The sequence below is a fragment of the Bos javanicus genome, unplaced genomic scaffold (genome assembly GCF_032452875.1).
Source record: "Bos javanicus breed banteng unplaced genomic scaffold, ARS-OSU_banteng_1.0 tig00002343_1, whole genome shotgun sequence".
Taxonomy (NCBI): domain Eukaryota; kingdom Metazoa; phylum Chordata; class Mammalia; order Artiodactyla; family Bovidae; genus Bos; species Bos javanicus.
Window position 1 is genome coordinate 207,385 of NW_026893914.1, and position 21,307 is coordinate 228,691.

Below are 21,307 nucleotides of genomic sequence, written 5' to 3' on the forward strand. Positions count from 1 at the left end.
GTCTTAGCAGCCCAGGCATAATTAGTAAGCGTGGTGGGTTCCGAGCTCCAGATGGAGACTCAGCTGGAAGTTAAAGGGAAGGATGACAAGGAACTTTATGAACTGGAGCTGTAAGTTAACTCTTTGACAGAGAGAGCGAGATGGTGGTGGGGGACAGCCCCCAGTGAAATCAGAGGTGAGAGCACAAAGCAATAAAGTAGGCAGACTCTGGTTTTATTTGGGGGGAGATGCTCGAGAATATCTGGGTGGACTCCTGAGGCTCGATCCCGCATTTGCGTATGCCGAGCCTCCTTCCTCATGACCTTTGTCCAGAGTGGAATGCCTCACCGTCTCCCGGCACATGATCAGTGCATGCTCAGTCACGATATCAGTGCATGATCAGCCACGTGATCACTGACGGCACAGTCACGTGATCAGCGCCTCTCAGTCACGTGATCACCTTATGATAAACACGTGATCAGTGAACGACCAGCCACGTGATCACTGCATGGGCAGTCAGGTGGTCAGTTCCTGATCAGCCACGTGATCAGTGCGTGCACAGTCCCATGATCAGCGCCTCTCAGTCACTGATCACTTCCTGATAAACCCGGGATCAGTGCCAGATCAGCCACTTCATCAGTGCATGGGCAGTCACGTGATCAGTGCATGATAGCCACGTGATCAGTGCGTGCACAGTCCCATTATCAGCGCCTGTCAGTCACTGATCATTGCCTGAGAAACAGGTGATCAGTGCATGATGAGCCATGTGATCAGTGCCTGATCAGCCACGTCATCAGTGCATGCGCAATCACGTGATCAGTGTATGATCAGCCACGTGATCAGTGCGTGATCCGCAACGTGTTTAGTGCATTATCAGTCACGTGAGCAGTGTATGATCAGCCACTTGATCAGTGCATGATCTCCCACGTGATTAATGCATGATCAGCCACATGATCAGTGCAGGCACAGTCACGTGATCAGTGTATGATAGCCAGGTTATCATTGCATGATCAGCCACGTGATCAGTGCATGATTAGCGACGTTATCACTACATGCACAGTCACGTGATCAGTGCATGATAGCTACGAGATCAGTGCATGATCAGACACGAAATCAGTGCATGGTCAGCCACGTTATCACTGTATGATCAGCCACGTGATTAGTGCATGTGTAGTCACGTGATCAGTGTATGACCAGCCACGTGTTCAGTGCATGATAGCCAAGTGATCAATGCATGATAGCTAGGTGATCAGTGCATGCTCAGTCACATGAGCAGTGTATGATAGCCACGTGAACATTGCCTACAATTACGTGATCAATGATTGTGCAATCACGTGATCAGTGCATGATAGACACGTGTTCAGTGCATGATAGCCAAGTGATCAATGCATGATAGCCACGTGATCAGTGCATGCTCAGTCACATGAGCAGTGCATGATAGCCACGTGATCATTGCCTACAAATACGTGATCAGTGCAAGTACAGTCACATGATCAGTGCATGATAGCCCCGTGATCATTGCTTACAAATACGTGATCAGTGCAAGTGCAGTCATGTGATCACTGCATGATATACACGTGATCAGTGCATGATTGCCACGTGATCAGTGCATGATCAGTCACGTGATCAGTGCATGTGCACACACGGAGTTAGTGTATTATCAGCCACGTGATCAGTGCATGATCAGTCATGTGATCAGTGCATGTGCAGTCACGTGATTAGTGTATGATCATCCTCGTGATCAGTGCATGATAGCAACCTGATCAGTGCATGATAAGCAACGTGATTAGTGCATGATAAGCCACGTGATCATTGTACGATCAGACACGTGATCAGTGCATGATCATCCACCTGCTCAGTGTATGATCAGCCACGTGATGAGTGCATGATTTGCAACGTGATTAGTGCATGATAAGCCTCGTGATCAGTGTACGATCAGCCACGTGATCAGTGCAGTATCAGCCACGTGATCAGTGCATGCACAGTCACGTGATCAGTGTATGATCAGCTTCATGATCAGTGCATGATCAACCACGTGATCAGTTCATGGTCAGGCACTTGATCAGTGCATGATCAGTCATCTGATCAGTGTATGATGATCCACGTGATCAGTCCATGATCAGCCACGTGATCACTGTCTTATCAGCCACGTGATCAGTGAATGATCCAGAACCTAATTAGTGCATTATCAGCCACATGATCAGTGCATGATAACCACGTGATCACTGTCTTATCAGCCACGTGATCAGTGAATGATCCACAACGTAATTAGTGCATTATCAGCCACGTGATCAGTGCATGATCAGTCACGTGATCATGGCATGCGCAGTCATGTGACCAGTACATGACAGCTACGCATTCAGTGCATAATCAGTCACGTGATCAATGCATGAACAGCCACGTAATCAGTGCATGATAGCCACGTAAACAGTGCATGAACAGGTACGTGTTCAGTTCATGCGCAGTCACGTGATCAGTGCATGATAGAAACGTGATCAGTGCATGATAGCCACCTGATGAGTGCATGGTAAGGAACATGATTAGTGCATGATTAGCCACGTGATCAGCACATGATCAGCCAAGTGATCAGTGCATTATCAGCCATGTGATCAGTGCATGCACAGTCACGTGAGCACTGCATGATCAGGCCCGTGATCAGTGCATGATCAGGCACGTGATCAGTGCATGATCAGCCACATGATCAGTGCATGATCAGCCACGTGATCAGTGTATTATCAGTCACGGGATCAGTGCATGATAGCCACGTGACCAGTGTATGATCAGTCATGTGATCAGTGCATGATCAGGCAAGTGATCAGTGTATGATCAGTCACGTTATCAGTGCATGATCAGCCAGGTGATCAGTGCATGATAGCCACGTGTTCAGTGCATGATCAGTCACGTGTTCAGTTCATGATTTGTCACTTGATAGGTGTATGGTATCAGTTCATGCACAGTCATGTGTTCAGTGCATGATAGCTACGTGATCAGTGCATGATCAGCCACGTGATCAGTGCAAGATTGCCAAGTGATCAGTGCATGATTAGCTACGTGATCAATGTATGATTAGCCACGTGATCAGTGCATGATAGCCACCTGATCAGTGCATGATCAGTCATGTGACCATGGCATGTGCAGTCATGTGATCAGTGCATGATAGCTACACAATCCATTCATAATCAGTCACGTGATCATTTCAGGATCAGCCACGTGATCAGTGCATGATAGCCACGTAATTATTGCATGAACAGGTACGTGATCAGTTCATGCGCAGTCACGTGATCAGTGCATGATAAGCAACGTGATTAGTGCGTGATCAGCCACGTGATCAGTGTACGATCAGACACGTGATTAGTGCATGATCAGCCACGTGATCAGTGCATGATCAGCCACATGATGATTGCATGATTCGCTACGTGATTAGTGCATGATCAGCCACGTGATCAGTGCATGATCACCCACCTGATAAGTGCATGCACAGTCACGTGATCAGTGTATGATCAGCTTCGTGATCAGTGCATGATTAGTTACGTGATCAATGTATGATTAGCCAGGTGATCAGTGCATGATAGCCACGTAAATAGTGCATGAACAGGTACGTGATCAGTTCATGCGCAGTCACGTGATCAGTGCATGATAAACACGTGATTGGTGCATGATAGCCACGTGATCAGTGCATGATCTGTCACATGATCGGTGCATTCGAAGTCCCGTGATCAGTGTATGATCAGCGACGTGATCAGTGCATGATAGCCACCTGATCAGTGCATGGTAAGCAACGTGATTAGTGCATGATTAGCCACGTGATCAGTGCATGATCAGCCATGTGATCAGTGCATGCACAGTCACGTGCTGACTGTATGATCAGCTTCGAAATCAGTGCATGATCAGCCACGTGATCAGTGCTTGATCAGGCAGGTGATCAGTGAATGATCAGTCATGTGATAAGTGCATGATCAGGCACGTGATCAGTGCATGATCAGGCACGTGAACAATGTATGATCAGCCACGTAATCAGTGCATGATAGCCACGTCATCATTCCTACCTGCTCATCTTCTTGATAATTGCCAGCTGAGCTGAGTGATTCCTGCCTGCTCATGTGCTTGATAACTGGCAGCTGAGCTGCTTGATTCCTACCTGCTCACTTGCTTGATAATTGCTAGCTGAGTTGCGTGATTCCTGCCTGCTCACCTGCTTGATAATTGCCAGCTGAGCTGAATGATACCTGCCTGCTCATCTGCTTGATAATTGCCACCTGAGCTGCATGATTCCTGCCTGCTCAACTGCAGGACAATTATCAGCTGAGCCGTGTGATACCTTCCTGATCAGCTGCTTCATTATTGCCAGCTGAGCAGCATGATTCATCACAGGTGAAGTCCATTATTATTGCCTGCTGATTGCGTGATTCGTGCCTGCTCAGCTCTTTGGTTATTGCCTCCTGAGGCACATCATCAGTGCATGATAGCCTCGTGATCAGCGCATGATCAGTCAAATGATCAGCACCATTCAGACACGTGATCACTGCATGCTCAGATACTTGATGAGTTCATGATCAGCAGCGTGATTAGTGCATCATCAGCCACATGATCAGTGTATGATCAGCCTTGTGATCAGTGCATGATCAGCCAAGTGATCAGTGCATGATAAGCTACGTGATCAGTGCATGCGCTGTCATTTGATCAGTGCATGCATAGTCACGTGATCAGTGCATGATAGCCACGTGATCAGTGCATGATAGCCACGTGATCAGTGCATGATCAGTTATGTGATCAGTGCATGCATAGTCACGTGATCAGTGCATGATAGCCAGGTAATCAGTGCATGATAGCCACGTGATCAGTGCATGATCAGTCACATGATCAGCGCCATTCAGACACGTGATCACTCCATGCTCAGCCACTTGATCACTTCATGATCAGCAGCCTGATTAGTGCATCATCAGCCACATGATCAGTGTATGATCAGCCTTGTGATCAGTGCATGATCAGCCAAGTGATCAGTGCATGATAAGCTACGTGATCAGTGCATGCGCTGTCATTTGATCAGTGCATGCATAGTCACGTGATCAGTGCATGATAGCCACGTGATCAGTGCATGATAGCCACGTGATCAGTGCATGATCAGTCACGTGATCAGTGCATGATAGACACGTGACCAATGCATGATCAGCCATGTGATAAGTGCATGATAGCCACGTGAACAGTACATATCAGCCAACTAATCAGTGCATGATAGCCACGAGATCAGTGCATGATCAATCACGTGATCAGTGCATGATTATTCACGTGTTCAGTGAATGATCAGCCAACTGATCAGTGCATGATAGCCACGAGATCAGTGCATGCACAATCTCGTGATCAGTGCATGATAGCCAACTGACAAATGCATGACCAGCCACGTGATCAGTGCATGTTAGCCACGTGATCAATGCATGATCAGCCACGTAATCAGTGCATGATCAGTCACATGATCAGTGCATGATCAGCCACGTGATCAGTGCATAATAGCCACGTGATCAGTGCATGATCAGCCAACTGATCAGTGCATGATAGTCACGTGATCAGTGCATGATCAGTCACGTGATCAGTGAATGAACAGCCAGGTGATCAGTGAATGATAGCCACCTGATCAGTGCATGATAGTCACGTGATCAGTGCATGATCAGTCACGTGATCAGTGCATGAACAGCCAAGTGATCAGTGAATGATAGCCACCTGATCAGTGCATGATAGCCACGTGATCAGTGCATGATCAGTCATGGGATCAGTGCATGATCAGACACGTCAACAGAGTATGATCATCCACGTGATCAGTGCATGCGCAGTCACTTGACCAGTGCATGATAGCCACATGATCAGTGCATGCTCATTCAAGTGATCAGTGTATGATCATCCACTTGATCAGTGAATGATAGCCAAGTGATCAGTGCATGATAGCCACGTGATCAAGGCATGATCAGTCACGTGATCAGTGCGTGATCAGTCACGTGATCAGTGCATGGGCAGTCCCTTGATTAGTGAATGATAGCCACTTGTTCAGTGCATGTTCTGTTACATGATCAGTGTATGATCTGCCGCAGGATCAGTGCATGATTGCCATGTGATCAGTGCATGATCAGTCACGTGATCAGTGCATGTGCAGTCACATCATCAGTGCATGATAGGTTCGTGATCAGTGCATGTTCAGTCACGTGACCAGTGCATGATCAGCCACAGGATCAGGGCATGATAGTCAAGTGTTCAGTGCATGATCATTTACATGGTCAGTTCATGCGCAGTCTAGTGATAAGTGCATGATAGCCAAGTGATATGTGCATGAGCAGCCACGTGATCACTGCATGATAGCCACGTGATCTGCGCATGATCAGTCAAGTGATCAGTGTATGATAGCCACGTAATCAGTGCATGATGAGTCATATGATCAGCGCATGATCAGTAATGTGATCAGTGTATGATCATCCATGGGATCTGTGCTGCGGAATCATGTGATCAGTGCATGATAGCCACGTGATCAGTGCATGATCACTAATGTGATCAGTGCAGGCGCAGTCATGTGATCATTGCATGATAGCCACGTGATAAGTGCATGATCTGTTAGGTTATCAGTGCATGCACAGTCACATGATCAGTGCATAATAGCCACGTAATCAGTGCATGATAGCCACGTGATCAGTGCATGATCAGTCACGTGATCAGTGCATGATCAATCACATGATCAGTGCATGATAGCCACGTGATCAGTGCATGATAGCCACCTGATCAGTGCATGATAAGTCACGTGATCAGTGCATGATCTGTCATGTGATGAGTGCATGCCCAGTAAAGTGATCAGTGTATGATAGCTACGTGATCAGTGCATGATCAGTCACGTGATCAGTGCATGATCAGCCACGTGATCAGTGCATGATCAGCCACGAGATCAGTGCATGATCATCCACGTTATGAGTGCATGATCAGTCACGTGATCAGTGTATGATCAGCCACGTGAACAGTGCGTGCTCACTCACATGATCAGGGCCTGCTGAGCTGCGTGATTCCTGTCTGCTCATCTGCTTGACAATTGCCAGCTGAGCTGCATGATTCCTCCCTGTCATCTGCTTGACAATTGCCAGCTGTGCTTCGTAATTCCTGCCTGCTCAGCTGCTTGATTATTGCCAGCTGAGCAGCATGATTCGTCATAGCTGAGCTCCATGATTATTGCCTGCTGATTGTGTGATTCGTGCCTACTCAGCTCTTTAATTTGTTGCCTCCAGAGCCACATGATCAGTGTATGATAGCAAACATGATCAGCGCATGATCAGTCACATGTTCAGCACCATTCAGTCACGTGATCACTGTATGATAAACATGTAATCAGTGCGTGAACAGCCACGTGATCAGTGCATGACCACTCACGTGATCAATGGCATGATAGCCACGTGATCAGTGAATGATAGCAACATTATCAGTGCATGATCAGTCACGTGGTCAGTGTATGATCAACCAGGTGATCAGTGCATGATACCCAAGTGATAACTGCATGATCAGTCACGTGATCAGTGCTTGATCAGCCACGTGATCAGTGCATTATAGCCACTTGATCAGTGCATGATCAGCCACGGGACCAGTGCATCCCCAGTCACGTGATCAGTGCATTATATCTACCAGATCAGTGCATGTTCAAGCACGTGATCAGTGCATAATAGCCACGTGATCAGTGCATGATAAGTTACGTGATCAGTGTAGGATCAGCCGCTTGATCACTGCATGATAGCCAGGTGATCTGTGCATGACCAGTCAAGTGATCATTGTATGATCCGCCACGTGATCAGTGCATGATAGCCACATGATCTGTGCATGGTCAGTCAAGTAATCATTGTATGATCAGCCACGTGATCAGTGCATGATAGGCACGTGATCAGTGCAAGATCAGCCACGTGATCACTGCATGATAGCCACGTGATATGTGCATGATCAGTCAAGTGTTCATTGTATGATCAGCCACGTGATCAGTGCATGATAGCCACGTGATATGTGCATGATCAGTCAAGTATTCATTGTATGATCAGCCACGTGATCAGTGCATGATAGCCTCGTGATCAGTGCATGATCAGTCACGTGATCAGTGCATGATCAGCCACGGGACCAGTGCATCCCCAGTCACGTGATCAGTGCATTATATCTACCAGATCAGTGCATGTTCAAGCACGTGATCAGTGCATAATAGCCACGTGATCAGTGCATGATAAGTTACGTGATCAGTGTAGGATCAGCCGCTTGATCACTGCATGATAGCCAGGTGATCTGTGCATGACCAGTCAAGTGATCATTGTATGATCCGCCACGTGATCAGTGCATGATAGCCACATGATCTGTGCATGGTCAGTCAAGTAATCATTGTATGATCAGCCACGTGATCAGTGCATGATAGGCACGTGATCAGTGCAAGATCAGCCACGTGATCACTGCATGATAGCCACGTGATATGTGCATGATCAGTCAAGTGTTCATTGTATGATCAGCCACGTGATCAGTGCATGATAGCCACGTGATATGTGCATGATCAGTCAAGTATTCATTGTATGATCAGCCACGTGATCAGTGCATGATAGCCTCGTGATCAGTGCATGATCAGTCACGTGATCAGTGTATGATGAGCCACGTGATCAGTGCATGATAGCAACGTGATCAGTGCATGAGAGTCACGTGATCAGTGCATGATCAATCACGTGATCAGTGCATAATCAGTCACGTGATCAGTGCTTGAGAGCCACCTGATCAGTGCATGAGAGTCACGTGATAAGTGCATGATCAATCACGTGATCAGTGCATGATCAGCCACGTGATCAGTATACGATCAGCTATGTTATCACTGCATGATAGCCCCGTGATAAGTGCATGATCAGTCACGTGATCAGAGTACGATCAGCCACGTGATCAGTGCATAATCAGTCACGTGATAAGTGCTTGAGAGCCACCTGATCAGTGCAGCATCAGTCACGGGATCAGTGCCTCATCAGCCACGTGATTAGTGCATGATCAGCCACGAGATCAGTGCATGATCATCCACGTGATCAGTGTATGATAAGCCACGTGAACAGTGTGTGCTCACTCACATGATCAGGGCCTGCTGAGCTGCGTGATTCCTGTCTGCTCATCTGCTTGACAATTGCCAGCTGAGCTGCATGATTCCTCCCTGTCATCTGCTTGACAATTGCCAGCTGTGCTGCATAATTCCTGCCTGCTCAGCTGCTTGATTATTGTCATCTGAGCAGCATGATTCGTCATAGCTGAGCTCCATGATTATTGCCTGCTGATTGTGTGATTCGTGCCTACTCAGCTCTTTAATTATTGCCTCCAGAGCCACATGATCAGTGTATGATACCAAACATGATCAGCACATGATCAGTCACATGTTCAGCGCCTTTCAGTCACGTGATCACTACATGATAGTCAAGTGATCAGTCCATGCTCAGTCATGGTATCAGTGCATGATCAGCCATGTGATCAGTGCCTGCACATTCCCATAATCCGCGCCTCTCAGTCACGTGATCACTGCATGATAAACATGTGATCAGTGCGTGATCAGCCACGTGATCAGTGCATGACCAGTCACGTGGTCAATGGCATGATAGCCACGTGATCAGTGAATGATAGCAACGTGAGCAGTGCATGATCAGTCCCGTGGTCAGTGTATGATCAGCCACGTGAACAGTGCATGCTGTCACGTGATCAGGGCCGGCTGAGCTGCGTGATTCCTATCTACTCAGGTGCTTAAAAATTCCCAGCTGAGCTGCGTGATTCCTGCCTGCTCATCTGCTGGGTAATTGCCAGCTGAGCTGCGTGATTCCTGCCTGCTCATCTGCTGGGTAATTGCCAGCTGAGCTGCGTGATTCCTGCCAGCTCATCTGCTTGACAATTGCCAGCTGAGCCGTGTGATACCTGCCTGTTAAGCTGCTTGATTATTGCCAGCTGAGCAGCATGATTCGTCAGAGCTGAGGTCCCTGATTATTGCCTGCTGATTGCGGGATTCGTGCCTGCTCAGCTCTTTGATTGTTGCCTCCTGAGGAACATCATCAGTGCATGATAGACACGTGATCAGTGCATGATCAGTCACGTGATCAGTGCATGATCAGGCACGTGATCAGTGCATGATAGCCACGGGATCAGTGCATGATAGCCACCAAATCAGTGCATGATCAGTCACTTGATCAGTGCATGAACTGTCACGTGATCAGTGTATGATATCCACGTGACCAGTGCATCCCCAGTCATGTGATCAGTGCTTTATATCTACATAATCAGTGCATGTTCAGGCACGTGATCAGTGCATGATAGACACATGATCAGTGCATAAGCAATTACGTGATCAGTGCATGATAGCCACGTGATCAGTGCATGATCATCCACGTGATCACTGCATGATAGCCATGTGATCTGTGCATGATCAGTTAAGTGATCATTGTATGAGCAGCCACATGATCAGTGCGTGATAGGCACGTGATCAGTGCATGATCAGCCACGTGATCACTGCATGATAGCCACGTGGTATGTGCATTATCAGTCAAGTGATCATTGTATGATCAGCCACGTGATCAGTGCATGATAGGCACCTGATCATTGCATGATAGCCACGTAATCAGTGCATGATCAGTTTCATGATCAGTGGATGATACCCAAGTGATAAGTGCATGATCAGTCACGTGATCAGTGCATGATCAGCCACGTGATCAGTGCATGATAGCCACGTGAACAGTGCATGCTCAGCCACGTGATCAGTGCATGATACCCAAGTGATAAGTGCATGATCAGTCACGTGATCAGTGCATGATCAGCCACGTGATCAGTGCATGATGAGGCAGTTGATCAGTGCATGATCAGGCACGTGATCAGTGCATGATCTGTCAGGTGATCAGTATATGATCAGCCACGTGATCAGGGCATGATAGCCACGTGATCAGTGCATGATGAGGCCCGTGATCAGTGCATGATCAGTCACGTGAACAGTGCGTGCTCAGTCACATGATCAGGGCCTGATGAGCTGTGTGATTCCTGTCTGTTCATCTGCTTGATTATTGCCAGCTGAGCTGTGTGATTTCTGGCTGCTTATCTGCTGGATGATTGCCAGCTTAGCTGCATGATTCCTGCCTAATCACCTGCTTGATAAGTGCCAGCTGAGCTTCGTGATTCCTGCCTGCTCATGTGTTTCATAATTGCCAGCTGACCTTCGTGATTCCTGCCTACTCATCTGGTTGACAATTGCCAGGTGAGCTGCGTGATTCCTGCCTGCTCACCTGCTTGATAACTTCCAGCTGAGCTGCGTGATTTCTAACTGCTCATCTGCTTGATAATTGCCAGCTGAGCTGCGTATTACCTGCATGCTAATCTGCTTGATATTTGCCAGCTGAGCCGTGTGATTTCTGCCTGCTCAGCTGCTTGATGGTTGCCAGCTGAGCTGCGTGATTCCTGCCTGCTCATCTGGTTGACTTTTGCCAGCTGAGCCGTGTGATTCCTGCGTGCTCAGCTGCTTGATTATTGCCAGCTGAGCTGCGTGATTCCTGCCTGCTCATCTGGTTGACTTTTGCCAGCTGAGTTGCTTGATTCCTGCCTGCTCATCGGCTTGATAATTGCCAGCTGAGCTACGTATTACCTGCATGCTAATCTGCTTGATATGTGCCAGCTGAGCCGTGTGATTTCTGCCTGCTCAGCTGCCTGATGGTTGCCAGCTGAGCTGCGTGATTCCTGCCTGCTCATCTGGTTGACTTTTGCCAGCTGAGCCGTGTGATTCCTGCGTGCTCAGCTGCTTGATTATTGCCCGCTGAGCAGCATGATTCATCACAGCTGATGTCCATGATTATTGCCTGCTGATTCCCTGATTTGTGCCTGCTCAGCTCTTTGATTATTGCCTCGTGAGGCACATGATCAGTGCATGATAGCCACGTGATCAGTGCATGATCAGTCACGTTTCAGTGCATGATCTGCCACGTGTTCAGTGTATGGTCATCTTCGTGACCAGTGCACGGGCAATCTCGAGATCAGTGCATGATAGCGACGTGATCACTGCATGATCAGTCACGTGATCAGTGCCAGATCAGCTACGTGATCAGTGCATGATAGCCAGGTGATCAGTGCTTGATCAGTCACGTGTTCAGTGTATGATCAGCCCCGTGATTAGTGCATGATCAGTCACGTGATCAGTGTATGATCAACCACGTGATCAATGCATGAGAGCCACCAGATCAGTGCATGCTCAGTCACGTGATCAGTGCATGATCTGTCATGTGTCCAGTGTATGATATCCAAGTGATCAGTTTTTGCGCAGTCATGTGATCAGTGCCTGATAGCTAAGTGATCAGTGCCTGATCAGCCACGTGATCAGTGCAAGATCGCTACGTGATCAGTGCATGATTATTTAGGTGATCAATGTATGATAAGCCTCATGATCAGTGCATGATAGCCACGTGATCAGAGAATGATCAGTCACGTGATCATGGCATGCACAGTCATGTGATCAGTGCATGATAGCTACTCGATCAGTGCATGATCAGGCACGTGATCAGTGCATGATCAGCCACATGATCAGTGCATGTTCAGTCCCGTGATAAGTGCATGATCAGTAACGTGATCAGTGTATGATCAGCCACGTGATCAGTGCATGATAGCCAGGTGATCAGTGCATGATCAGTCACGTGATCAGTGCATGATCAGCCACGGGTCAGTGCATGATAGCCATGTGGTCAGTGCATGATAGCTATTTGATCAGTGCATGATCAGCCACGTAATCAGTGCATGATAGGCACCTGACCAGTGCTGATCAGCAACGTGATTAGTGCATGTTCAGGCACGTGATCAGTGCATGATAAGCCACGTGATCAGTGTATGATCAGCCACGTCATCAGTGCATGATAGCCAAGTGATCAATGCAGGATAGCTACGTGATCGGTGCATGCTCAGTCACATGAAAAGTGCATGATCAGCCACGTGATCAGTGCATGCACAGTTACGTGATCAGTGTATGATCTGCTTCGTGATCAGTGCATGATCACCCACCTGATCAGTGCATGACCAGGCACGTGATCAGTGCTTGATCAGTCATTTGATCAGTGTATGGTCAGCCACGTGATCAGTGCATGATTAGCCACGGGATCAGTGCATGAACAGGCACGTGAAGAGTCCATGATCAGTCACGTGATCAGTGTATGATAGCCAGGTTATCAGTGCATGATCAGCCACGGGATCAGTGTATGATCAGCCACATGATCAGTGCTAGCACAGTGAAGTGATCAGTGAATGATAGCCATGTGATCAGGGCATGATCAAGCACGATATCAGTGTATTATCAGCCACGTGAACAGTGCGAGCTCAGTCAAGTGATCAGGGCCTAATGAGCTGCGTTTTTCCTGTCTGCTCAGCTGCTTGACAAGTGCCAGCTGAGCTGCGTAATTACTGCCTGTTCATCAGCTTGATAATCGCCAGCTTAGCTGAGTGATTCCTGCATGCTCATCGGCTTGATAATTGCCAGCTGAGATGCATGATTCCTGCCTGCTCATCGGCTTGATAATTGCCAGTTGAGCTGCGTGATTCCTGGCTGCTCATCTGCGTTATTATTGCCAGCGTCATTGTAGGGGAATTGCCAGTCATGGTAGGGGAATCTGGCCTCGAGACGTGTTGAAGAAGGAAAGCCGGGGATTGCTCTCGAGTGACTGCAGGGCCAATAGACCTCATCTAGGCTTGTGTCCAGAAGCCAATGTTCCTCTCCAGGGGAGACAGGGATCTCGGGGTTGCATTCCAGACGCACCCGGGGAGACAGGCATTCATCTCGAGTGCAAGCAAAGAACCCCGCTCTGCTCTGGAGTCGCGACGGGTATCTCTTGGAGCACACTGGGTGGACTCAAGGGAGTCAAGCCTCCGGAGGCTTTTGGAGAGAGGTCGCGAGATTGGTCTCTAGGCCATGCAGGAGACGAAGGCCCACATCTCGCGATGACGGGGGAGTCTCGGGGCTGTTCTCGAGCGGCGGCCCAAGTGTGCGCTTTCTCACGAAGTACGACGGCGAGGTCAGTGAGCCTCTCGTAGGGCGCCAGGGAAGTCGGGTCTCTATGCGAGTGGCGAGTGGGAGCACGTCATTGCTCTCGAGTCATGTTAGGGGAATCTGGCCTCGAGACGTGTTGAAGAAGGTCTCTCGAGATCTTTCTCAGGTTGAGGCAGGAGACCCTGGGTTCCCTCGACTTGTGCAGGTGACCTCAGGGGGCTTCTCCTGGTGGCTCTGAGAAGTCAGGGAAACTGGAGTTGGGAGGGGCCTCTCGGGACTCCACTGGGTTTGGTGCATTGGAAGAAGGCCTCATCTCCAGTTCAGGCAGGAACCTCAGGGTTCCTCTGATTTCAGACTCCGATCGCAGGGTCCCTGCAGACTTGGGACAGGAGAGTCAGGCCTCGTCTTGGGTTGAGGCATGGAACTCCGCTTGCCTCTCGAGGTGTCCCCGGGGAGAGAGGCCACTTGTCGAGCTGTATTTGGAACCTGGGTTTTTTTTTCTGATCGACGCACGGGCGAGTCACTGCCCCTCCGTGTTGACTTCATTCAAAGGGTGGAGTTCGAAGAGGTGTCCAGGCATCGGGTTCTTATCAAGAGGGGACCGGGAAATCGGGGTCCTTCGGAATGTGGAACCACCCACGAGGCCACGTCTGGAATGTCGTCGTGAGACCGGCCTCATCCTGAGGTGCGACCGGAAGGTCGGGAACCCCTTCCAGACAAGGCAGGGGAGTCGACCCTCCTGTCGAGATCAGGAGGGTAGAAGGGGCTCAGAGGAAGTGGGGCCGGAAAACCTCGGTGCTCCTCTCGAGGGAGACCGGGATGTCGGGGAACTTTGTGGGTCGCCTCAAGGGTGCCAAGTACCGTTTTGACCTCCAGTTGTTAACGTGGGACTTCTCCTGAGACGCTGTAGCGGGAAAGGGCTTCATCTTGCGATGACGGGGGAACCACGTGCTTTTTCTCGAGTTGCGGCGGGATTCTCGAGTTACGACCATGAATTCAGGATGCCTCTTGTGTTGGCCCAGGGAAGTCCAATCTTCCATTCGAGTTGCGAAGGAAAGCCGGGGATTGCTCTCGAGTGACTGCAGGGCCAATAGACCTCATCTAGGCTTGTGTCCAGAAGCCAATGTTCCTCTCAAGGGGCGACAGGGATCTCGGGGTTGCATTCCTGACGCACCGAGGGAGACAGGCATTCATCTCGAGTGCAAGCAAAGAACCCCGCACTGCTCTCGAATCGCGACGGGTATCTCTTGGAGCTCACTGGGTGGACTAAAGGGAGTCAAGCCTCCTGAGGCGTTTGGAGAGAGGTCGCGAGGTTGGCCTGTAGGCCATGCAGGAGACGAAGGCCCTCATCTCGCGATGACGGGGGAGTCTCGGGGCTGTTCTCGAGCGGCTGTCCCAGTGTGCGCTTTCTCACGAGGTACGACGGTGAGGTCAGTGAGCCTCTCGTGGGGCGCCAGGGAAGTCGGGTCTCCATGTGAGTGGCGAGGGGCAGAGCGTCATTGCTCTCGAGTCATGTTAGGGGAATCTGGCCTCGAGTCGTGTTGAAGAAGGTCTCTCGAGATCTTTCTCAGGTTGAGGCAGGAGACCCTGGGTTCCCTCAACGTGTGCAGGTGACCTCAGGGGGCTTCTCCTGGTGGCTCTGAGAAGTCAGGAAAACTGGAGTTGGGAGGGGCCTCTCGGGACTCCACTGGGTTTGGTGCATTGGAAGAGGGCCTCATCTCCAGTTCAGGCAGGAACCTCAGGGTTCCTCTGATTTCAGACTCCGATCGCAGGGTCCCTGCAGACTGGGGACAGGAGAGTCAGGCCTCGTCTTGGGTTGAGGCATGGAATTCCGCTTGCCTCTCGAGGTGTCCCCGGGGAGAGAGGCCACTTGTCGAGCTGTATTTGTAACCTGGGGGTTTTTCCGGACGATGCACGGGCGAGTCACTGCCCATTCGCATTGACTTCATTCACAGGGTGGAGTTCGGAGAGGTGTCCGGGCATCGGGTTCTTATCAAGAGGGGACCGGGAAATCAGGGTGCTTCGCAATGTGGAACCACCCACGAGGCCACGTCTGGAATGTCGTCGTGAGACCGGCCTCATCCTGAGGTGCGACCGGAAGGTCGGGAACCCCTTCCAGACAAAGCAGGGGAGTCGACCCTCCTGTCGAGATCAGGAGGGTAGAAGGGGCTCAGAGGAAGTGGGGCCGGAAAACCTCGGTGCTCCTCTCGAGGGAGACCGGGATGTCGGGGAACTTTGTGGGTCGGCTCAAGGGTGCCAAGTACCGTTTGGACCTCCAATTCCTAACGTGGGACTTCTCCTGAGACGCAGTAGCGGGAAAGGGCTTCATCTTGCGATGACGGGGGAACCACGTGGTTTTTCTCGAGTTGCGGCGGGATTCTCGAGTTACGACCGGGAATTCAGGATGCCTCTTGTGTTGGCACAGGCAAGTCCAATCTTCCATTCGAGTTGGGAAGGAAAGCTGGGGATTGCTCTCGAGTGACTGCGGGGCCAATAGACCTCATCTAGGCTTGTGTCCAGAAGCCAATGTTCCTCTCCAGGGGCGACAGGGATCTCGGGGTTGCATTCCTGACGCACCGAGGGAGACAGGCATTCATCTCGAGTGCAAGTAAAGAACCCCGCTCTGCTCTCGAATCGCGACGGGTATCTCTTGGAGCTCACTGGGTGGACTAAAGGGAGTCAAGCCTCCTGAGGCTTTTGGAGAGAGGTCGCCAGATTGGTCTCTAGGCCATGCAGGAGACGAAGGCCCTCATCTCGCGATGACGGGGGAGTCTCGGGGCTGTTCTCGAGCGGCTGTCCCAGTGTGCGCTTTCTCACGAGGTACGACGGTGAGGTCAGTGAGCCTCTCGTGGGGCGCCAGGGAAGTCGGGTCTCCATGCGAGTGGCGAGGGGCAGAGCGTCATTGCTCTCGAGTCATGGTAGGGGAATCTGGCCTCGAGACGTGTTGAAGAAGGTCTCTCGAGATCTTTCTCAGGTTGAGGCAGGAGACCCTGGGTTCCCTCGACTTGTGCAGGTGACCTCAGGGGGCTTCTCCTGGTGGCTCTGAGAAGTCAGGAAAACTGGAGTTGGGAGGGGCCTCTCGGGACTGCACTGGGTTTGGTGCATTGGAAGAAGGCCTCATCTCCAGTTCAGGCAGGAACCTCAGGGTTCCTCTGATTTCAGACTCCGATCGCAGGGTCCCTGCAGACTGGGAACAGGAGAGTCAGGCCTCGTCTTGGGTTGAGGCATGGAACTCCGCTTGCCTCTCGAGGTGTCCCCGGGGAGAGAGGCCACTTGTCGAGCTGTATTTGTAACCTGGGGGTTTTTCCGGACGATGCACGGGCGAGTCACTGCCCATTCGCATTGACTTCATTCACAGGGTGGAGTTCGGAGAGGTGTCCGGGCATCGGGATCTTATCAAGAGGGGACCGGGAAATCAGGGTGCTTCGCAATGTGGAACAACCCACGAGGCCACGTCTGGAATGTCGTCGTGAGACCGGCCTCATCCTGAGGTGCGACCGGAAGGTCGGGAACCCCTTCCAGACAAAGCAGGGGAGTCGACCCTCCTGTCGAGATCAGGAGGGTAGAAGGGGCTCAGAGGAAGTGGGGCCGGAAAACCTCGGTGCTCCTCTCGAGGGAGACCGGGATGTCGGGGAACTTTGTGGGTCGCCTCAAGGGTGCCAAGTACCGTTTGGACCTCCAATTCCTAACGTGGGACTTCTCCTGAGACGCAGTAGCGGGAAAGGGCTTCATCTTGCGATGACGGGGGAACCACGTGGTTTTTCTCGAGTTGCGGCGGGATTCTCGAGTTACGACCGGGAATTCAGGATGCCTCTTGTGTTGGCCCAGGCAAGTCCAATCTTCCATTCGAGTTGCGAAGGAAAGCTGGGGATTGCTCTCGAGTGACTGCAGGGCCAATAGACCTCATCTAGGCTTGTGTCCAGAAGCCAATGTTCCTGTCCAGGGGAGACAGGGATCTCGGGGTTGCATTCCAGACGCACCCGGGGAGACAGGCATTCATCTCGAGTGCAAGCAAAGAACCCCGCTCTGCTCTCGAGTGGCGACGGGTATCTCTTGGAGCACACTGGGTGGACTAAAGGGAGTCAAGCCTCCGGAGGCTTTTGGAGAGAGGTCGCGAGATTGGTCTCTAGGCCATGCAGGAGACGAAGGCCCACATCTCGCGATGACGGGGGAGTCTCGGGGCTGTTCTCGAGCGGCGGCCCAAGTGTGCGCTTTCTCACGAAGTACGACGGCGAGGTCAGTGAGCCTCTCGTAGGGCGCCAGGGAAGTCGGGTCTCTATGCGAGTGGCGAGTGGGAGCACGTCATTGCTCTCGAGTCATGTTAGGGGAATCTGGCCTCGAGACATGTTGAAGAAGGTCTCTCGAGATCTTTCTCAGGTTGAGGCAGGAGACCCTGGGTTCCCTCGACTTGTGCAGGTGACCTCAGGGGGCTTCTCCTGGTGGCTCTGAGAAGTCAGGGAAACTGGAGTTGGGAGGGGCCTCTCGGGACTCCACTGGGTTTGGTGCATTGGAAGAAGGCCTCATCTCCAGTTCATGCAGGAACCTCAGGGTTCCTCTGATTTCAGACTCCGATCGCAGGGTCCCTGCAGACTTGGGACAGGAGAGTCAGGCCTCGTCTTGGGTTGAGGCATGGAACTCCGCTTGCCTCTCGAGGTGTCCCCGGGGAGAGAGGCCACTTGTCGAGCTGTATTTGGAACCTGGGTTTTTTTTTCTGATCGACGCACGGGCGAGTCACTGCCCCTCCGTGTTGACTTCATTCAAAGGGTGGAGTTCGAAGAGGTGTCCAGGCATCGGGTTCTTATCAAGAGGGGACCGGGAAATCGGGGTCCTTCGGAATGTGGAACCACCCACGAGGCCACGTCTGGAATGTCGTCGTGAGACCGGCCTCATCCTGAGGTGCGACCGGAAGGTCGGGAATCCCTTCCAGACAAAGCAGGGGAGTCGACCCTCCTGTCGAGATCAGGAGGGTAGAAGGGGCTCAGAGGAAGTGGGGCCGGAAAACCTCGGTGCTCCTCTCGAGGGAGACCGGGATGTCGGGGAACTTTGTGGGTCGCCTCAAGGGTGCCAAGTACCGTTTTGACCTCCAGTTGTTAACGTGGGACTTCTCCTGAGACGCTGTAGCGGGAAAGGGCTTCATCTTGCGATGACGGGGGAACCACGTGCTTTTTCTCGAGTTGCGGCGGGATTCTCGAGTTACGACCATGAATTCAGGATGCCTCTTGTGTTGGCCCAGGGAAGTCCAATCTTCCATTCGAGTTGCGAAGGAAAGCCGGGGATTGCTCTCGAGTGACTGCAGGGCCAATAGACCTCATCTAGGCTTGTGTCCAGAAGCCAATGTTCCTCTCCAGGGGCGACAGGGATCTCGGGGTTGCATTCCTGACGCACCGAGGGAGACAGGCATTCATCTCGAGTGCAAGCAAAGAACCCCGCACTGCTCTCGAATCGCGACGGGTATCTCTTGGAGCTCACTGGGTGGACTAAAGGGAGTCAAGCCTCCTGAGGCTTTTGGAGAGAGGTCGCGAGATTGGTCTCTAGGCCATGCAGGAGACGAAGGCCCTCATCTCTCGATGACGGGGGAATCTCGGGGCTGTTCTCGAGCGGCGGCCCCAGTGTGCGGTTTCTCACGAGGTACGACGGCGAGGTCAGTGAGCCTCTCGTGGGGCGCCAGGGAAGTCGGGTCTCCATGCGAGTGGCGAGGGGAGCGCGTCATTGCTCCCGAGCCATGGTAGGGGAATCTGGCCTCGAGACGTGTTGAAGAAGGTCTCTCGAGGTCTTTCTCGGGTTGAGGCAGGAAACCCTGGGTTCCCTCGACTTGTGCAGGTGACCTCAGGGGGCTTCTCCTGGTGGCTCTGAGAAGCCAGGGAAACTGGAGTTGGGAGGGGCCTCTCGGGACTCCACTGGGTTTGGTGCATTGGAAGAGGGCCTCATCTCCAGTTCAGGCAGGAACCGCAGGGTACCTCTGATTTCAGACTCCGATCGCAGGGTCCCTGCAGACTGGGGACAGGAGAGTCAGGCCTCGTCTTGGGTTGAGGCATGGAACTCCGCTTGCCTCTCGAGATGTCCCCGGGGAGAGAGGCCACTTGTCGAGCTGTATTTGGAACCTGGGGTTTTTCCGAACGATGCACGGAAAAACTGCCCCTTCGCGTTGACTTCATTCACAGGGTGGAGTTCGGAGAGGTGTCCGGGCATCGGGTTCTTATCAAGAGGGGACCGGGAAATCGGGGTGCTACGGAATGTGGAACCACCCACGAGGCCACGTCTGGAATGTCTTCGTGAGACCGGCCTCATCCTGAGGTGCGACCGGAAGGTCGGGAACCCCTTCCAGACAAAGCAGGGGAGTCGACCCTCCTGTCCAGATCAGGAGGGGAGAAAGGGCTCAGAGGAGGGGTGCCGGAAAACCTCAGTGTTCCTCTCGAGGGAGACCGGGATTTCGGGGAACTTTGTGGGTCGCATCAAGGGTGCCAAGTGCCCTTTCGACCTCCAATTCCTAACGTGGGACTTCTCCTGAGACGCTGTAGCGGGAAAGGGCTTCATCTTGCGATGACGGGGGAGCCACGTGGTTTTTCTCGAGTTACGGCGGGATTCTCGAGTTACGACCGGGAATTCAGGATGCCTCTTGTGTTGGCCCAGGCAAGTCCAATCTTCCATTCGAGTTGCGAAGGAAAGCTGGGGATTGCTCTCGAGTGACTGCAGGGCCAATAGACCTCATCTAGGCTTGTGTCCAGAAGCCAATGTTCCTCTCCAGGGGAGACAGGGATCTCGGGGTTGCATTCCAGACGCACCCGGGGAGACAGGCATTCATCTCGAGTGCAAGCAAAGAACCCCGCTCTGCTCTCGAGTCGCGACGGGTATCTCTTGGAGCTCACTGGGTGGACTCAAGGGAGTCAAGCCTCCGGAGGCGTTTGGAGAGAGGTCGCGAGATTGGTCTCTAGGCCATGCAGGAGACGAAGGCCCACATCTCTCGATGACGGGGGATCTCGGGGTTGTTCTCGAGCGGCGGCCCCAGTGTGCGGTTTCTCACGAGGTACGACGGCGAGGTCAGTGATCCTCTCGTGGGGCGCCAGGGAAGTCGGGTCTCCATGCGAGTGGCGAGGGGAGCGCGTCATTGCTCCCGAGCCATGTTAGGGGAATCTGGCCTCGAGACGTGTTGAAGAAGGTCTCTCGAGGTCTTTCTCGGGTTGAGGCAGGAAACCCTGGGTTCCCTCGACTTGTGCAGGTGACCTCAGGGGGCTTCTCCTGGTGGCTCTGAGAAGCCAGGGAAACTGGAGTTGGGAGGGGCCTCTCGGGACTCCACTGGGTTTGCTGCATTGGAAGAGGGCC

General features: G+C 51.8%; 1 long non-coding RNA gene across 2 annotated transcripts; it reads left to right on the forward strand.

Annotated features, from left to right (window-relative positions):
- Positions 1 to 17,129: 17,129 nt before the first annotated feature.
- Positions 17,130 to 20,379, forward strand: LOC133244030 (uncharacterized). Of its 2 annotated transcripts, none has more exons than XR_009735253.1 (3): positions 17,130 to 17,478; positions 18,751 to 18,896; positions 20,149 to 20,379. It is a non-coding gene; the product is annotated as an uncharacterized LOC133244030 (long non-coding RNA). The 2 variants fall into 2 exon arrangements; XR_009735252.1 differs by having other exon boundaries at positions 17,136 to 17,478; positions 18,751 to 18,883.
- Positions 20,380 to 21,307: the final 928 nt, after the last annotated feature.